General features: G+C 44.8%; 1 protein-coding gene across 3 annotated transcripts in view; it reads left to right on the forward strand.

Moving 5' to 3' along the window:
* UFC1 (ubiquitin-fold modifier conjugating enzyme 1) overlaps positions 1–20182 on the forward strand; it is a 30550-nt gene that overhangs the window by 639 nt on the left and 9729 nt on the right. For 2 of the 3 annotated variants that reach the window (XM_080648506.1, XM_080648508.1), the window contains exon 2: positions 11675–11880. The gene's annotated coding sequence lies outside the window, so the exon portion shown is untranslated. Of the gene's footprint in view, positions 1–8976; positions 9062–11674; positions 11881–20182 lie in introns of all 3 variants that reach the window. The other variant, XM_080648507.1, reaches the window with a different exon arrangement.

The raw sequence follows: 20182 nt of genomic DNA on the forward strand, positions 1-20182 counted from the left end.
GGCCCGACTACAAAGGCCTTGAAAATTGGTTGATTTTATCCTCAGAGCACGGGATAGGCTTTGAAGAGTGCGAGCAGAGGTGTAAACAGTTACATTGGGGACAAACAGTGCAATGGGGACAATGGGTTGCGGGGACATTTGCAAGCTGTTGTCTGTCCTGGAGAAGGGAGCATGCGGATGGGAAAAAAGAGATGGGAAATGGCTCTGCGGCAGAGGGAGGACTGCAAGATATTGTCCAATGTTCTGGCTTGGGCATTTAGGGAATAATGATGCCATTTGTTGTTTTGGAGGAGAGAAGGAATTTTAGGTACCTGTGAGATATCTATTAGACAATGGGATATGAGATTATGTGGGCCTGGAACCCAGCAGAAAGATTGGATGGGTGTGTGCGTGAATCAAGATGGTTGCTGAAGCCATGGAAGCCAATAAGAGGGCTTAGAGAGGAATACCTGCACGTCAGGGATGAGATAAGGAAGCCGAAAAGAGCATCCTGAGAATGGGCAAGGACAAGAAAGAAGGAAACCAGGACTGAAGTATCAAGGAAGCTGGTCAAAGGGTTAAACATAAAATCAGGTAAGATGCCACTAAAATATGTCCACTAGATTTTGCAACAAGGAAGGCCTTTAGTAATTTTGGAGAAATCTGTTTCAGAGACAAGGTGGGTTAGAAACCAGATAGAAGTGAATTGAGTGAATGGGAAGCCACAAGGTACAGGGTGGGACAAAAGTAGGTTTACAGTGTCTATAGAAAAATCTGTATATACTAGTGGACGGGAGGATGGATTCCTGCACATTGAAAGGAAATCAGGAACTTGTGCCCATGTGCCCGGGGAGCTTCCGCATCCCCGTGAGCCGCCAGGAAGTCAGGTGAGGAGTCTCCTCCCTGGAGCTTCCTGAAAAAAATATTTCCAAATGTCTCTTCTGCAGCTAGGGTTCTGCCTTGCTGCTGGGAGGTCCCCAGTAGACACCTTGGGCTGTGCTGGAAGCTTTCCACTGCTTGGAGAAACTCCTAGGTGAACAATAGAAAGTTGGGAATCTTGGAAGGCTGGGGTGCTCTCTTGCCCCCCCACCACCACTCTTCAGATTCATCTCTCTGACTTTTACCCCAATAGTCAGTCGCCACCTTGTGGCCACTTTTATATTGCTGCCTTCCTCTGTAGCTCATCGCAATTGGTAAGGGATGAAATTTGATCTCCTTGCCTGAGGCAGAGTTCCAGGAGCCCAGCAGCTATATCAGGCTCATCCTAGTTACTACCCTGTTTTCCCGAAAATAAGACAGTGTCTTATATTAATTTTTGCCCCCAAAGACACGCTAGGTCTTATTTTCAGGGGATGTCTTATTTTTCCATGAAGAATACAGTACACATTTATTGTTAAATGAAAATAAAGGAAATTTATTACCTGTATACGGTACGGTAGTACGGTAGTTGTCAACACAAACCAGACAAACTGTGAATCCTACAGTATCAAGAATTTACTCATTTATTCAATGACAATCATGTCATCATCTCCTGGAACATCATCATAACAATCCAATTCCTGAATTTCCTGGTGAATTTCTTGTGACTCCATTTCTTTCAGAATCAGTGGACCAAATCTCTCATGTTTAGCAACAGCACTGTCTTTAAATGAGTACTTCTTGTCAAGGTAGCCTGCTCGCAGTGCATTTGCAATGCAACTGTCAGTGATTTTCTCCCATGCGTTCTTCACCCAAGTCACAACTTCTTGCAGTTTAGGTTTCACAAAGTTTCCACGCTGATTTCTCCATTCTATTTTCAATGTAGTCATTAATTTCCATGCGCAAATTGTCTTTGAATGGCTTGTTTATTGCAATATCAAGAGTCTGGAGATAGGCCATCATTCCTGCGGGAATCATTATCTGATCTATTTTTCTTTTGTGAAGAAATGTCTTCATGTCTTTAGCACGGTGAGTGCTGGCTGCATCCCAGACTAGCAGACCTCTTTGGCTCCCTCGCATAACAAGCGGCAGCATTAAATCGACCCACTTCCTTATAACTGCTTGTGTGGCCCAGGCTTTTTCAGTTTCAGGAATAAAAATGCCCAAAACACGTTCAATCTTCTTCTTGCCCTTAGAAATGATTAAAGGTGGGATTTTAGTGCCATCCAGACGAATTGCCAAAATACAGGAAACACGTGCACTTTCATAAGCAGTGGAGGGAATGTACGCTAAGGAGGCAACCCACTGTTCAATTGTTGTTTGAGATGATTGGCCCATAAACACTGCAGTTTCTTTTTTTTTTTTTTTAATATATTTTATTGATATTTTACAGAGAGGAAGGGAGAGGGATAGAGAGCTAGAAACATCGATCAGCTGCCTCCTGCACACCCCCACGGGGAATGTGCCCACAACCAAGGTACATGCCCTTGACCGGAATCGAACCCGGGACCCTTCAGTCTGCAGGCCAACGGTCTATCCACTGAGCCAAACCGGTTTCGGCTAAGCACTGCAGTTTCATCCATAGCAATCATGTTGGAAAGATTGTATTTGGAGAAGTCAGCATCATCAATAAAGGACTTGAATGCAAGTGCTCGCTTAATAACTTGAGTATCTTCCAACCTAAACAATGTTGTAGATCTTCTTAAAGACAGTTCACTTCGCTGAAGGAAATTATCCAGCCAGTGTTGTGATGCTTTGAAGTCTTCGGGGGCTATGTCAAACAGTGGTGCCATTGCAAGGGCAAATTCTTGAATCTGAGCCCTATTCACAACCAAAGCCTTTGCTCTCCTGTCAACAACCCATTCACAGATCAGGTCTTCCAACTCGGAAAATGATGGTTGCCGACCTGATCCACACTTGTGCTTTTTAGCATTTCCCTTGTCCACTTGTTCAATGAGGTTACCATACTCTGCTCACCATTTTCGGACCAATCGGATACTCAGCATCTTCTCTTTGCAGAAAGCAGTAAGATTTTGGCCCCAAGAGTCTTCCACGATTCCTTTCTTGTACTCCACGGAGTAGCTTTTTCTTTTTGCGCTCATTTCTAGGGGTAAAAAAAAAAGGAATTGGGGTATCAAGGTGGGGGGAGGGGGATCACTCAAAATGACACGGGGGAATCAAAATGGCACAGTAGAATCAGAGGGGGGATTACAATTTTAGTCACCCCTTTTGATCCTCCTGTGTCATTTTGATTGCCCCCTCTGATCCTCCTGTGTCATTTTAAGTGATCCCCCTCCCCCCACCCCTGTGCCACTGAACACCTTCACCAGACACTCCCCCTACCCCTTTATCAGACATTTACCCCCTGGGGACTGTCACTGGGTTTGCTGGGGCCTGGATCTGGGCTGGAGCAGGGTCTGCCACTGACTGAGAACCTTCAGTCATCATGAAGGTGGCCGCGAGCATCAGGTAGTGTCACCAGAGACAGACCAGCACTCACCACCTTCGCCGCGTCCCGTCCGCTCTAATCCTCCTGTTCTACATGCATCTGCGAAAGTCTCCTCCTCTCTCCCGCCCCGCGCTCACCGCTCACTCCGACCTCCGCTCCGCCTCCACACAGCAGTGACGTCAGGACTCCCCGTAACTTCACTGGTTGCTAGACGCCAGTCGGGGCAGCCCTAGCGACCAGTTTACGATAAATTAATTTTCATTCTGAGACAGAGCCTGGCGGCCTTATTTTCGGGGATGTCTTATATTTCACTCAGAAGGAAACCTGTAAGTAGGTCTTATTTTCAGAGGATGTTTTATTTTTGGGGAAACACGGGCATGAGTGTTAACACTGCATCTGTTCCCCGGAGAGCGTCCCTGTAGGCTAATGGGGATGTGCCTCGTGGCAAGTTCTGGCTGAGCTGTGGGCATCCTCGGCACCAGGTACCAGCACCGCAGGGGGAACGTGGGAGCCTGGATGCTGGCCAGGCCTGGGAACAGCACGATGGGCCCGGCCACTGACACACATAGGAGACCTGCTCATAGGATTGGGATTTCCTCACTTTTTCTGGGACTCTCTCCAGAAGTGGGGACCGGTCCAGCTTGGAAATGGCAGCTGGGGGTGGTAGGAAGGAAGGAGGGAGAAGCCAATCACATCCTGGGTAAGGCGAGTTCTTAGTATTTCAGTTCCGCATCCAAAGGAACACGGCAATAGCTAAGGGGTGGAAGGTGGCCCTGATGTCCAAGGGAGAGTTCCAGGGGGCTGGCGTTGGTATAAAGGTCATCCCGGTCATGTGCGAATGTTCCATGCTGCTTTCGTTCGCGGTAGATTGTATCTGCAGGGTCTAGGGGGGTGATTTTTCCACGCAACTCCCGGCCCAAGTGTGGGGCTGCCTGAATTGAAAAGGTCAGGCCAGCACCTGCTGGTGCCCCTCCATCCACTGGAGCTGACCAGCTCTCTGCAAGGTCCAGGAGCGGGTATTCAGTGCCAGGACGCCGACCTTTGCAGAAGATGGGGTCGGGGCTGGGTAGTAGGTGGAAGTTGGGAAGGGCTCAACCGTGGACACGTGGGTGTCGATCACTGGGCTGGACTTCACCGGTGCTCGCTCTCCAGATGGGGGCTGGCCCAAGCAGTATGTGTGTGAAACGCCTCTGTGGGTTTTTCCCCTAGCCCGCATATGGAGACTCAGAGGGCAATAGGTAAGGGGTGCAGTGCAACCACAGGGTCCAAAGGGAGAGTTCCAGGAGCCTCGGTGGCTGATCCATGGTCATTCCGGCTACACCCCCACCACCTGGTGTAGGGATTGCAGTCTGTTTGCTGGAGATTGCGCCTGTTGGAGGTGGGAGAAGCTCGAGTGCTACAGCTGCATTCGCCATCAGTGAGCCCAGCTTCTAGCTGAGTGGCGCTCCCACTATGGGAGCACAATGACCAGCAGGAGGCAGCACCTGCATTGAACATCTGCCCCCTGATGGTCAGTGCATATCATAGCGACTGGTTGTTCTGCCATAACGGTCGCTGAGCTTTTATATCTAGAATAATAACAGCGTAATATGCAAATTGACCGAATGGCTAAACAGCAGAACGACCTTCCAGATGACCATGCTATGACACCCACTGGCACGAGGCCAGCCAAGGTGGGTGCGATGCAATTGGTCGGGGGCCCAGCCATCGCCCCGTGATCGCCCTGCAAGGGAGGCCCAATGCCACTGACCATCAGGCTGTGGCAGGTGGGTAGGACCTCCCTCTGTGGGCATGATCTATCGCATGATCGCCCTGCAGAGGGAGGCCCAGGCCACTGGCTGGCGGGGCAATCAATCAATCAGGTTCTCCATGATTGCCCCAAAGAGGGAGGCCCAGGCCACCAATCCAAGGATGTGCCCTTGACCAGAATCTAACCCGGGACCCTTCAGCCCGCAGGCCAACACTATCCACTGAACCAAACTGACTAGCGCAAAAATTGAATATATTTTTTAAATCTTGAGAGTTTTAATAACCACTCATAACTAAGTAAAGACACTGGGAGTTAGCTAAAACGTAAGGGTACAAAGAGATTGGAATTGAAAGAATGGAAAAAGATATATTATGTAAACATAAGCCAAATGAAAATTATATCACACGAAGGTGCAAAGCATTACTATAAATAAAGAGCACTTTTATATCAAAAAGTTCAATTTGCCATTGAGTTAAATTTGTATGCATAACAAAAATACAAGAAAAAATAGACAAATTCATCATTTTCATGGGAGGTTTAACACACTTTTATTCCATGACAGAGCATACATCTCAGAACCAGTAGATCCTGCCCCCCACCAAAAAATCAGTAAAGATATAAAAAAAATAAGTAACATGAGCAGCAAATTGGATTCAGCAAGCATATATACTCCACTATACTCAACTACTGCAAACTAGAAATTATTTTCAAGCACACTTGGAACATTTTTTAAATTGGCCATATTGAGCTATAAAGCAAGTTTCAACAAATTTCAAAAGACTGAAATTATACAGTGTATTTCTTGCCCTCATTGCAGTTAATCTACAAATCAGTAACAAAAGGTAACTCAAAAGTCTTTATATTTTTTATTGATATTTTACAGAGAGGAAGGGAGAGGGATAGAGAGCTAGAAACATGGATGAGAGAGAAACATCGATCAGCTGCTTCCTGCACACCTCCCACCGGGGATGTGCCCGCAACCAAGGTACATGCCCTTGACCGGAATCGAACCCGGGACCCTTCAGTCCGCAGGCCGACGCTCTATCCACTGAGCCAAACCGGTTTTGGCAAAAGTCTTTATATTTAGAGTTTATGAAATACGCTTCTAAATAACCCTCCCTCAAAGAAATCACAATGGATTTTAAAAATAATTAGAACTAAAAAAAAAGAACCTCAAAAAAAATAATTAGAACTGAATGATACTAAAAATATTACGTACTGAAACTTATGGGGAAATGTATAGTTTTTTGTGTGTGTTTTTCAAATGACAAGGACAGTTGATTAAAAATGGTGACAGAGTAAGTGGGTGCTGCACGGACATGCTCCCAGGAACAAACTGGTGTTACAACTAAAATACAGGAAAAACGTCCTGAATAACCCAACGGAAAACTCAGGAGAGACCCTGACACCCGAGGACCAAAAGTGGGGACCTCATAGAGACTGGTAGGAGTGGCAGAGGTGCAAAAGGGCTGGCCAGGCTCCAACAGAAGTCCTGGAGAGAGATCTCAACTAAGGGGGTTGCCACAGAGAACTCCAGGATCTAATCCCCAAGATAGGCCCCCCAGCAGAGAGCACCAAAAACAAGAGGGTACTCAACATAACATCTGGCTACGAAAACCAGCAGGGTGCTGTCTGCCAGAGAGTAACAGCTAAAAATGCAGGCACTCTCTTAAAGGGCCAATGCACGAAATTCCCTGTGGAACCACCCACCTTGTGCTCTGGCAGAGGGAGGGTGAAGTGGACTGGAGCTGTGAGAGCAGGAGCCAGTACTGGGGACTCGAGGGATAGAGCTCAGCAGGCAGACACCCTAAGTTTCCTGGGCTAAGTCATTCCCTCATGCAGTGGAGGACATCTTTCCCAGATAGACATTTGCCTTGCCTGGTGGGCGGGGGGGAAGACAGTTGACACACCCTATTGGAAAACACCTTACCCTGAGGCCACTTAAGAGATTAAAAATAACAGCCTCCAGGCAGAAGCAACTGCCCAATATTGTTGAAAAAAACTATTAACACCTGAGGAAAATTGCCTGGGGTGGGGCGGGGGTAGCCATTCAAGTTGGAATTTTATCAGCCTGTAAGCAGAGGTGGACTCTGGAGGCTTTGAGTCTTTGCCTGATCTAATTAGAAACAGCATTTGATACTGTCCTGCACTAGAGATTGAGAGATGTAGAGGATCTACCTAATGCACAGTCACAAACCCAAACACAAAGCCAAAATGAGACAACCCCCAAATAAAAGAAAGAGAATTTTCCAGGTGCCCTAACCGGTTTGGCTCAGTGAATAGAACATCCCCCTGCAGACTAACGGGTCATGGTCATGTACCTTGGTTGCCGACATATCCCCAGTGGGGGAAGTGCAGGAGGCAGCTGATGTTTCTCTCTCATTGATGTTTCTAACTCTCCCTCTCTGTAAAAAAATCAATAAAATATATATTTTTAAAAAGTTTCCCATTCTTGGGGGGCTTTTATTAAAAAAAAAAAGGAATTCTCCAGAATAAGACATAAATGAAGCAGAGATTAGAAATTTATCTGAAATAGAGTTCAGAGTAATGATGGTAAAGATGCTCAACAGCATGGAAAAAGATACAGTAACTATGAAAAAGAACAGTCTGAGATAAAGAATGACATAACACATTGGAAGGAATACAAAGAAGATTAGGGGGGAGATGAGGATTGAATCAGTGAATTAGAAGACAGGGATGAAAATCTCAATCAGAAAACTAATTTAATAACAGGAGGACAGCCCTGACCTGTTTGGCTCAGTGGATAGGGTGTCAGCCTGCTGCCTGAAGGGTCCCAGGTTCGATTCCGGTCAAGGGCATGTACTTGGGTTGCAGGCACATCCCCAGTGGGAGTTGTGCATGCAGGAGGCAGCTGATTGATGTTTCTCATCAATGTTTCTATCTATCCTCCCTCTCTGTAAAAAAATCAATAATATATGTATATATATATATATACATACACACACACACACAAAACAGGAGGACAGCTTAAGGGAGCTGTGGGACAACTTGAAACGTAACAATATTAGAATAGCAAGTGTCCCAGAAGAGGCTGAAAGGGAGACCGGCATAGAGAAGATATTTGAAGAAATAATGGCAGAGCCGAAACCGGTTTGGCTCAGTGGATAGAGCGTCGGCCTGCGGACTGAAGGGTCCCGGGTTCGATTCCGGTCAAGGGCATGTACCTTGGCTGTGGGCACATCCCCAGTGGGGGGTGTGCAGGAGGCAGCTGATCGATGTTTCTCTCTCATCGATGTTTCTAGCTTTCTATCCCTCTCCCTTCCTCTCTGTAAAAATATCAATAAAATATATTTAAAAAAATAATGGCAGAAAACTTCCCTAATCTGGTAAAGAAAAAAGTCACAAGTTAGTGGTAAGAACCCAAATAAGTCCATGCTCAGACACATCATAATTAAAAGGGGAAAAATTGAAGAGAGAATCTTAAAGGCAGCAAGAGAAAAAAAAAAACGGTTACCTGTCGGGCCTGACCAGCAGACCCTGAGTGGTTGATTAACGATTACTCTGACATGTTTCTGTGAAAGAGTGGGTTAAGGGACTGCATGGTTAAAAGAACCAGACAGCCCTGTTTGCCTGCCTCTTAGGCTTTTAGTGTAACAACAGCTTGAACTAAAATTAACTATTAGATAGTATCAGCAGGGTAAGTATCCTTGAGAAAACACATGCATCTGTATTGTCCTTTAAGCAAGGTAACCTAAAGTCTAAACATAAAAGATTTCCAGTAAAACACCTGGGGGCTCAGACTTCTTTGCAAAAGTCAAGGCAGGATCTGCCGCCTTCAGCAAGGTCCCCCTAGAGGCCTTCAAACTTTCAGAGATTCCTCCTTACAGATTTTCCAAGTAAGTCCTGTGCTTCCCCGCAGTTACAAAGGAGCTCCCATAAGGCTGACACCTGATTTCTCATCAGAAACTCTACAGGCCAGAAGGGAATGGCCTGAAGTACTCAAGGTAATGGGAAGCAAGGATCTGAGACCAAGATTACTATATCCAGCAAGGCTGTCATTTGAAATAGATGGTCAAACAAAGAGCTTACCAGACCAAAAAAAAAAAATTCTAAGGAGTATATCACCACCAAGTAAGCATTACAAGAAATGCTAAAGGGATTCCTGTAATGAGAAGAAGAAATAGAGAGAAACCTAGGTATACAGAATTAAAATGGCAATAAATAACTTGCCAATCAGTGATAACCATAAATGTAAATGGACTAAATGCTCCAATCAACATGTGTGGGTAGCTGAATGGATACAAAAACATGACCCAACTATATATGCTATCTGCAAGAGACCTACCTCAAAACAAACAGACAAGATGAGAGTGAAGAGGTGGAAAAAATTTTTTCTTGCAAATGGAAAAGAAAAAAAAAGCTGGAGTAGCAATACTCATCCTATCTAATAAAAGAGTAATATGCAAATTAACCCTCACTCCGCTACACCCACAAACCATGCCCACCAGCCACGCCCACCAGCCAATCAGAGTGAATATGCAAATAAACCCAACCAAGATGGCTATGGCCACAGAGAGCAGGAGGGAGGCTTGGGTTTCCCTGGCAATGGATGAAGCCAAGCTTTCCACCTGCCCTTGCTGGCCTAGGCCTCCACTCCAGGCTACAAAGTTTCAATGATAGAAGATACATAAACCCAAACAAAAATGGCCCCAGCCACGGAGCTGGAAAGAGCAGGAGGCTAGGGTTGCCCCTGGTGATGGAGGAAGCCAAGCTTTCCGCACACCCTTGCCGGCCCAGGCCTCACTTAAGGCTACAAAGTTTCAATTATAGAAGATACATAAATCCCAATAGAAATGGCTGCCGCCACGGAGCAAGCAGAAGGCTTGGCTCTGCTCCAGGCTACAAAGTTTCAATTGTAGAAGATAAATATAACCCAGATACCAGGGCCTCTGATTGGGTTGCCAGGGGGCGTGGCCGGCCTGCAAACCACCACAGGCCCCTCGCCCAGGCCGCCCCACACCCCAAGGGAACCCCCACCCTGATCTGGGACACTCTTCAGGGCAAACCAGCTGGCCCCCCACCTGTGCACCAGGCCTCTATCCTATCTAATAAAAGAGTAATATGCAGATTGACCATCACTCCAACACACAAGATGGCTGCCCCCATGTGGTCAAAGATCCTGCCCCCATGTGGACACAAGATGGCCAGCAAGGGAGGGTAGTTGGGAGGGACCAGGCCTTAAAGGGAGGGCAGTTGTGGGCAATCATGGCAGCAGGGGAGGGCAGTTGGGAGGAACCAGGCCTGCAGGGGAGAGCAGTTAGGGGTGACCAGGCCTGCACGGGAGGGCAGTTAGGGGTGACCAGGCCTGCACGGGAGGGCAGTTAGGGGTGACCAGGCCTGAGGGGAGGGCAGTTAGGGGAAAACAGGCTGGCAGGGGAGCAGTTGGGCATCAAGCAGGCTGTCAGGGGAGTGGTTAGGGGGTGATCAGGCTGGCAGGCAGAAGCGGCTATGGGCAATCAGGAAGGCAGGCAGGCGAGCAGTTGGGAGCCAGCAGTCCTGGATTATGAGAAGGATGTCCGACTGCCCATTTAGGCCCGATCCTGGTGGGATTGGGCCTAAACGGGCAGTCAGACATCCCTCGAGGGGTCCCAGATTGGAGAGGGTGCAGGCTGGACTGAGGGACACACACACCCGTGCATGAATTTTGTGCACCGGGCCTCTAGTTTCTGATAAAATAGACTTTAAAATGAAGGCCATCACAAGACACAACAAAGATCACTACATTAAAAAAAAAAAGTCACTACATAATACCAAAGGGAAACATATAGGCACCCAATATAGGAGCACCTATTTAAATACACTGAGTGGCCAGATTATTATGATCTCTGAATGCATAGTAATCTGACCACTCTATACTCCTATCTAATAAAAGAGTGATAGGCAAATTGACCGTACCTCCGCTACACCCACCAGCCAATCGAGCGAGTATGCAAATTAACCCAGCCAAGATGGCTGTGGCCACAGAGCGAGCAGTAGGCTTGGGTTTCCCCGGCAATGGAGGAAGCCAAGCTTCCTGCACACCCTGGCCGGCCATGGACTCCACTCAAGGCTACAAAGTTTCAAATTATAGAAGATAAATAAATCCCAGCTAAAATGGTGGCAACCACGGAGCTGGAGAGAGCAGGAGGCTTGGGTTTCCCTGGTGATGGAGGAAGCCAAGCTTTCCGCCCACCCTGGCCTGCCTTGGCCTCCGCTCAAGGGTACAAAGTTTCAATTATAGAAGATAAATGTCATAAAGCGACCATTGCCCCCACTAGCAGAGAGGTGTGGCAAGGAACCCGGAAGGCTGGTTAACCTTGGAAGCTCTGAAAGGTCAGAGCCACCCACTCACTATCTAGTTGAGACAGTGGTAGCTGAAGCAACTTCCACCTGTCAGTCTTATGTAAATACTTGCTGATTGGCTATTACTGGAATTGCCTGCCTCTATGGGTGGATCCCCAACCTTAATAAAAGGGGTAGCAAGGCCTGAGCGGGGTGTAGTCCTCCCCCTAATGGTGGGCTCCCGCCTGACCCCCAATATCGCCAAATTAATACTTTTCTCTTTCATTTGTGTGCAGACTCCTCCAGAACCCCAACCCTGAACCTGAACCCTGAACCACGTAGGACGTGAAAGGGGTTCCCGCAATTGGCAACCTGACCTGGGGCTACTTGAACCCTGGAAGTACCAACATCAATGGCAGACATCTAGAGGGGATGATATTTTCGCCTAGAGCGAAGGAAGGAAAAACACCGAGAAAAGGTGTGGAAAAGATCACCAAAAAAGGTGAGGGAAATTCACTGCACGCAAAGCCCAGGACCAGCTGCAGAGTCGCAATCTGTAAGCAGGGTGGGAACGTCTTTTTCAGCCAGGCTAATGGGGAAGAATTAGGTTATAAAATAATGTGGTTTCTTGTTCAAATTAAAATCTTAGTTTGTATTTGGAATCTAAAATCTGTAATAAGAAATGAAACTCCACTGCTGAAACCGCCTCTGGTGCGGAGAAATTCAAAGGTGGCGGAGAGGGCAGGGCTATCTGCTCTCCCGAAATGAGATTACTCAATGCTTTGTTTAAAAATTATAGAAGAACTCGAAGGGAAATGCAAATCTTGGCCAAATTGGGTGTTAGTTATTACTTTGGAAAGGGAAAAAAGAAAGAAAAAATTTAAGATCTGTCTTTATCTATTAAGCATGAAAAGAAACGCAGCCAGATCTGTTACTGATGCTTCCCCCAGAGCAAGCAAGATCGGGGGAAGGGAGACAATCCAATATGGAAGGCCACTCTCCCAGTATGCTAATTTAAAGTTTCCTTTCCTGCCATGAAAAAGTTTTAAAAATTTAGAAATGTGTCTGGAATTTCTGTACTTGTGGGGAGAGAAGCCCAGCTTAAAAACAAATGCGCGCATGGTCCAATTTAGGTAGGGTTTTAAGCTGGAATCTCTCTACAAGGGCTGCAGAAAGGAAAAACCCAAAAATGGCTTTTTTCCTAAGAAAAATGGTGAAGTTGACCCAGGGAAAGAAATTCAAGCTAGTTCCAGCTGTAGCAAGATTGGCATTTCCATAATAAAGACTAGTTTTCAAAATGCTAATGAACCTCCGTCAAAGATAACTTTTAAGGCCTTCAAGAAAATAAGTAAATTTTTCTCTGTTATAGAATTTATCCAAAGTAAATGCTTTAAAATAACTAGAATTGACTCTAGAGTCTCAAAGAAATTGTTGAAAGATAGATAAATAATGTATTAATTATAAAAATCTAAATAGCCCAGGTAAAGGTTGGCTACGTCCTTTGTTAATGGAGTAAGAAGGCTGGTCGCCCTTCCCCAAAAAAGTCAAGCGGCTAAACCAAAAAACCTGTTTTGCTAGCCTAAAAGTCCCCCCCCCCCAAGCGGCAAACTCTTAAAGAACCTTTGAAATCAGTTTCCTGCCAGCAGCCCTCTTTAAAGAATATTAATTTGCATTTGAATGGCTACAGGTTTGCTTCCCCCAGCAGAACAAGCAGACAGGTAGACCAGTTTTCTGCCAGGAGCCATCTTTGAAAAATGTGGTAATTTACATTCGAAAAGACCAAACCTGGTTTTCCAGAGACACTGGCAAATAAAAAGTAAAGTTTAAATTTGCCTCATGAGAAAAACCTAGAGGACAGAATTGAAGCTATTAATTGATTATGTCTTGTATTTTTCTTAGAAATGTAAAGTGTTATTAATCTAGGAAATGCTAAATATATTTGACCTGCCAGCTTTAAAAGTTCAAAGTGCAAATTAAACTGGGAAAAAATGTGGTTGTGGTAATTAAATGCCTAAAGTATAAAAACTTATTTTTGAGAAAATAAAATGTTGTGTTTTCTCTAATAATTAGGAATTCAAAATATGTTGTTTAGCCCTAACCAGTTTTGCTCAGTGAGTAGAGCGTCGGCCTGCAGACTGAAGGGTCCCAGGTTCGATTCCGGTCAAAGGCATGTACCTTGGTTGCAGGCACATCCCCAGTGAGGGGTGTGCAGGAGGCAGCTGATCGATGTTTCTCTCATCGGAATGTTTCTAACTCTCTATCCCTCTCCCTTCCTCTCTGTAAAAAATGAATAAAATATATTTTTTAAAAAAAAGAAATTGACAGCCAGTTTGAAATTGAATTGCCATGATCTATCCTTACATACATGATATTATTCTACAATGTCATTATAATTTTTCCCAGATTTGTGTTACCCCCATTACCTATAACAGTACCTCGCACCCTTGGGAATCAATAAAAAAATCATCTTCTTGGAGCTTGGAGACAAAGGTAATACAACTCTTCTTTTTTTTTTTTTTTAAATATATTTTATTGATTTTTTTACAGAGAGGAAGGGAGAGGGATAGAGAGCTAGAAACATCGATGAGAGAGTAACATCCATCAGCTGCCTCCTGCACACCCCCCACTGAGGATGTGCCCGCAACCAAGGTACATGCCCTTGACCGGAATCGAACCCTGGACCCTTCAGTCCGCAGGCCGACTCTCTATCCACTGAGCCAAACCGGTTTCGGCGGTAACACAACTCTTGATATTTTAGAAATACAACAGCATATTGTACAATTATCCCAAACAAACTTACAAACTAATTCATTGAATGTATGGCAGCAATTTAAAAAGGACATGAAAGGATTTAATCCCTTCCACTGTGTAGAGGGCCCCCTGGGAAGGCACATGAGCATTCTATCTTGGCCCCTCTTGCCCTTTTGGCCAAGAGGGACCCTCTTCTCACAATCCAATTGCCCACAGCTGTTGCCTGAGCTTTCTGTTCATGCTGAGGTTGAAGTCTCATGGTGATTGGTACCATGGATCTGTCTCTGGCCCAATGGTGTGAGCTGGGCCCTCCCTGGAGAAGAAACCTGGGTTCCCCAAGATATGTGATCAGTGCTGGGGTCCCGCCAGCAAGCGAGGGGATCCCGAGGCAGGTGCTGGGCGTGGAGGCCACGGGGGCATAGGTCACCAAGGAGACAGAACTGAACCTCTTGCAGGGGCGGCGCTACCCCTCCCTCATTCGCACACCTCACATCACCCTGCTTGGCCCCGGAGGATGGCTGGTTAGCCAGAGACGGGTAAGATTCCTCAGGGAAGGAACAACCTAAGACAGGCACAGTTGCAGAGGGGCCATCAGGAGAGAAATTGGGGGTCAACAGAGGTGGGGCACAGACCCTCACACCCCCCAACTTTGTAGGGGCCTGAACCCTCACCCCTTCTGAGGGAGGTCTCCTGCCCCCATGGCTGCCTCGCTTCCCACGCCCAGCTCAGATCTGGACCCAGGTAACAGAGACTTGGCCGACAGCAGCTGCCTTGTATCTAAATCCAGCCTAGCACCAGGAATGCTCAGGGCCTATTCAAGAATGCAAATAATCTTTTCCACTAATATTTACAGGGTAAACTAAGATTGTTGTTAGAATATTAAAAAAATTTTTAGAATATTAAATTTGACAGTAAAATAGTAATCAAGTTTTCAGATTAATTTAAATTGCCTAATTGAAATAAGTGAATATTCAAGAAAAATTAATTGTACTGGACAAAAAACTGTTCCTAAAGTATTAACTAAAATTTCTATTGGTAGTTCATCTCATGGTAAAATTGCTTAACATGCAATGAATTTAAAGCAGTCATATTTTTGTTCAAAAAATTAAAATTTAGCCGAAACCGGTTTGGCTCAGTGGATAGAGCGTCGGCCTGCGGACTGAAGGGTCCCGGGTTCGATTCCGGTCAAGGGCATGTACCTTGGTTGCGGGCACGTCCCCAGTGGGGGGTGTGCAGGAGGCAGCTGATCGATGTTTCTCTCTCATCGATGTTTCTAGCTCTCTATCCCTCTCCCTTCCTCTCTGTAAAAAATCAATAAAATATATTTTTAAAAAAAATTAAAATTTAAAGTTATCAAGACCGCATTATAAAATTTCCAAAAGCCTCCATTAATCAAAAAAAAAGGGGTGGATAGTGGAAAAATATCATGTAAGGAAAAATATCCTGTAAGTAAATTACATCTAGAAAATTTTACTTTAGAAAATTAATTTTCATTTGTAATACTAACAGCACGACACCCATGAAAAACACACATGGTGTCAAAATAAGCCAAAGGAAAATTGTTTGGGCAAAAATAAAAAGGATCCCAAGTGAAATTTATAGAAAAGATTCCTTTATTAACTTTTGGTCGAGAATATGTTTGTATATTTTCAGAAAACAACTCCAAGACCATGTGGATTCCTGCAACAGAGAGGAATTGACAGGACTGCTCCAGCCATGAAGATAAGAGGAGAAACAGTCCAGAGATGGAAGACGCTGACGATGCCTTGCCATACTAGCAGTCAGCAGCTGTGCATCACTGCAGGTTGCCCACGACCAAACCAGAGAGGGTTGGACCTGCATTGCCACCATTTGTCCACCATCCAGATATCATTGCTGACATGTACACATAAGGAACTGTTTGACATTGAAACTGGGACTCAAAACTGTTGGACATTGAAATTGGGAATCAAAGAACTGTTGGCCCAGAAAGAAACTCACTACAGACTGATTCATTTGTCTCTCAGCATAATCATTATTGCTTGTCTCATTTTTGTTCTTATATGTTTATTTCTAGTCTGCAGATGCAAGATTTTTTTAAAGAAAAGAAATGGGGGAGATATCGGAAACAGACCATTTCTCCCACTAGCAGAGAGGTGTGGACAAGGAACACAGAAGGCTGGTTAACCTTGGAAGCTCTGAAAAGTCAGAGCCACCCACTCACTAGTTGAGACAGTGGTAGCTGAAGCAACTTCCACCTGTCAATCTTATGTAAATACTTGCTGATTGGCTATTACTGGAATTGCCTGCCTCTATGGGTGGATCCCAAACCTTAATAAAAGGGGTAGCAAGGCCGGAGCAGGGCGTAGTCCTCCCCCTAGAGGTGGACTCCTGCCTGGCCCCCAATATCGCCAAATTAATACTTTTCTATTCTCTTTCATTTGTGTGCAGCCTCCTCCAGAACCTGAACCCTGAACCATGCAGGACGTGAAAGGGGTTCCCGCAGATAAATAAATCCCAACAAAAATGGATGTGGCCACTGAGCAAGCAGGAGTCTTGGGTTTCCCTGGCGATGGAGGAAGCCAAGCTTTCCTCCTGTTCTGGCCTGCCTTGGCCTCTGCTCAAGGCTACAAAGTTTCAATTATAGAAGATAAATAAATCCCAGATACCAGGGCCTCTGCTTGGTTAGCCGGGGGACATGGCCGGCCTGCAAACCACCACAGGCCCCTCGCCTAGGCCACCCCACGCCCCAAGGGAACTCCCACCCTGATCCGGGACACCCTTCAGGGCAAACCAGCCGGTCCCCACCGGTGCACCAGGCCTCTATCCTATCTAATAAAAGGGTAACATGCAAATTGACCATCACTCCAACCCAAGATGGCTGCCCCCATGTGGGCACAAGATGGCCGCCACAAGATGGCCAGCAGAGGAGGGACCAGGTCTGCAAGGAAGGGTAGTTATGGGCAATCAAGCCTGCAGGGGAGGGCAGTTAGGGGTGACCAGGCTGGCAGAGGAGGGAAGTTGGGGGCGACCGGGCCTGCAGGGAAGGGCAGTTGGGGGGACCCAGGCCCACAGGGGAGGCAGTTAGCCATCAATCAGGCTGACAGGGGAGTGGTTAGGAGGTGATCAGGCTGGATAGGGCAATCAGGAAGGCAGGCAGGTGAGCAGTTGGGAGCCAGCAGTCCTGGATTGTGAGAGGGATGTCCGACTACCCGTTTAGGCCCGATCCTACTGAGATCAGGCCTAAACAGGCAGTCGGACATCCCTCGAGGGGTCCCAGATTGGAGAGGGTGCAGACTGGGCTGAGGGACACACAACCCCCCCACGTGCATGAATTTGTGTATGGGTGGGATCCAGCCAGCCTGCTGGTCAAACTCCTGGTCGAGGGGACAATTTGCATATTAGCCTTTTATTATATAGGATATACACTGAGTGGCCAGATTATTATGTGTTCAGAGATCATAATAATCTGGCCACTAAGTGTATATAAAAAAACCTCTAGAGGACTTTAAGGGAGAGATTGACAACAATACAGTCAGAGAAAGGGACTTTAACACCCCACTGACTTCACTGGATAGATCTTCCAGACAAAAACTTAACAAGGAAACAGACTCAAAGACACACTGGATCAGATGGATTTGATTGACATTTATAGAACATTTCACCCCAACACAGTAGAATATACATTCTTCTCAAGGGCACTTGGATCATTCACAAAGATAGACCACATGTTAGGACACAAAACAAGGCTCTATAAGTTCAAGATTGAAGTCATATCGAGCATCTTCTCAGATCACAGTGGGATGAATTAGAAATCAACTACAGTAAAAACTCCCCAAAACATTCAAACACATGGAGGCTAAATAGCATGTTATTAAACAATGAATGGGTTACCAATGAGATCAAGAAAGGAATCAAAAAGTTTCTAGAAACAAATGAAGATGAACACACAAAAACCCCAAATCTTTGGGACACAGCAAAAGCAGTCCTGAGAGGGAAGTTCATAGCACTACTGGCATACCTCAAAAAACAAGGGATATGAGCAATAAACTATTTAACCTACAATGTAAAGAACTAGAAAGAGAACAACAAGAAAAGCCCAGAGTAAGTAGAAGGAAGGTAATATTAGAGCAGAAATAAGTAACATAGAGACTTAAAAAAAAAAATCAATGAAACCAAGAGCAGATCCTTTGAAAGGATAACAAAATTGATAAACCATTAGCCAGACTCATCAAGAAACAAGAGAGAGGAACCAAATAAAATGAGAAATGAAAGTGGAGGAGTAACCACTGACACCACAGAAATACAAAGGATTGTAAGAAAATATCGTGAACAACTATATGCCAATAAACTGGACAATAGACAAATTCCTAGAAAAATACAATCTCCCAAAACTGAATCAGGAAGAATCAGAAAACCTGAATATGCCAATAACAACTGATGAAATAGAAGCAGTAATCAAAAATCTCTCAACAAACAAAAACCCAGGTCTGGAAGGGTTCACAGGGGAGTTTTACCAAACATTCAAAGAACTAACACCTATATTCCTCAAACTATTTCAGAAAATCCAAGAAGAAGGAACACTTCCAAACTTTTTATGAGGCCATCATTATCCTAATTCTAAAACCAGATAAAGACACTATCAAAAAAAAAAAAAAAATTACAGGCCCTTATCCCTGATGAGCATACCTAGATGCTAATATCCTCAACGAAATATTACCAAATTGCATTCGCAATATATTAAAAAGATCATACACCATGATCAAGCGGGATTTATTCCAGGGATGCAAGGCTGGTACAATATTTGCAAATCAATAAACATATATCACATAAACAAACTGAAAGACAAAAATCACATGGTCATATCAATAGACATAGAAAAAACATTTGACAGCCGAAACCGGTTTGGCTCAGTGGATAGAGCATCGGCCTGCGGACTGAAGGGTCCCGGGTTCGATTCCGGTCAAGGGCATGTACCTTGGTTGTGGGCACATCCCCAGTGGGAGGTGTGCAGGAGGCAGCTGATCGATGTTTCTCTCTCATCGATGTTTCTAACTCTCTATCCTTCTCCCTTCCTCTCTGTAAAATGTCAATAAAATATATTTAAAAAAAAAAAAAGAAGAAGAAAAAACATTTGACAAAATCCAACACCCATTTTTGATAAAAAAAAAAACAACTCTCAGCAAAGTGAGAATAGAGGAGGCATATCTCAACATGATAAAGGCCATATATAACAAACCTACAGCCAACATCATACTAAATGGGAAAAACTAAAACCATTTCCCTTGACAACAGGAAAAAGACAGGGATGCCCACTTTCACCACTCCTCTTTGGAATAGTACTGGAAGTGCTAGCCATAGAGATCAGACAAGAGGAAGAAATAAAAGGCATCCAAATTGGACAAGAAAAAGTAAAACTGTCAGTATTTGCAGATGACATGATACTGTACATAGAAACCCCAAAGACTCCATCAGAAAACCACTAGACTTAATAAATGAATTCAGCAATGTAGCAGGATACAAAGTTAACACTCAGAAATCTATGGTTCTTTTATACACCAATAATGAACTCACAGAAAGAGAAACTAAAAATAAAACAGTCCCATTTACCATTGAAACAAAGAAATTAAGATACCTAGGAATACACTTAAGGAGATAAAAGACTTGTATTCAGAAAACTGTAAGATGTTGAAAAAAGAGATAGAGGAAGACATAAACAAATGTAAGAATATACTGTGTTCATGGATTGCTAGAATCAACATCATTAAAATGTCCATACTTCCCAAAGCAATCTATTTATTCAATGTAATCCCCATTAAGATACCAATGGAATATTTCACAGACATAGAACAAACTCTCCAAAAATTCATATGGAATAAATAAAAGACCCTGATAGCTGCAGCAATCCTGAGAAAGAACAATGTTGGAGGGATCACAATACCAGATATCAAGCTATATTACAAATCCACTGTTTTCAAAACTGCCTGGCACAAGAACAGACATATAGATCAATGGAAGAGAACAGAGAACCTAGAAATCTACCCAAGCCACTATGCTCAATTAATAGGAGACAA

The sequence above is a fragment of the Plecotus auritus genome (genome assembly GCF_963455305.1).
Source record: "Plecotus auritus genome assembly, chromosome: 12".
In the NCBI taxonomy this organism is placed as follows: domain Eukaryota; kingdom Metazoa; phylum Chordata; class Mammalia; order Chiroptera; family Vespertilionidae; genus Plecotus; species Plecotus auritus.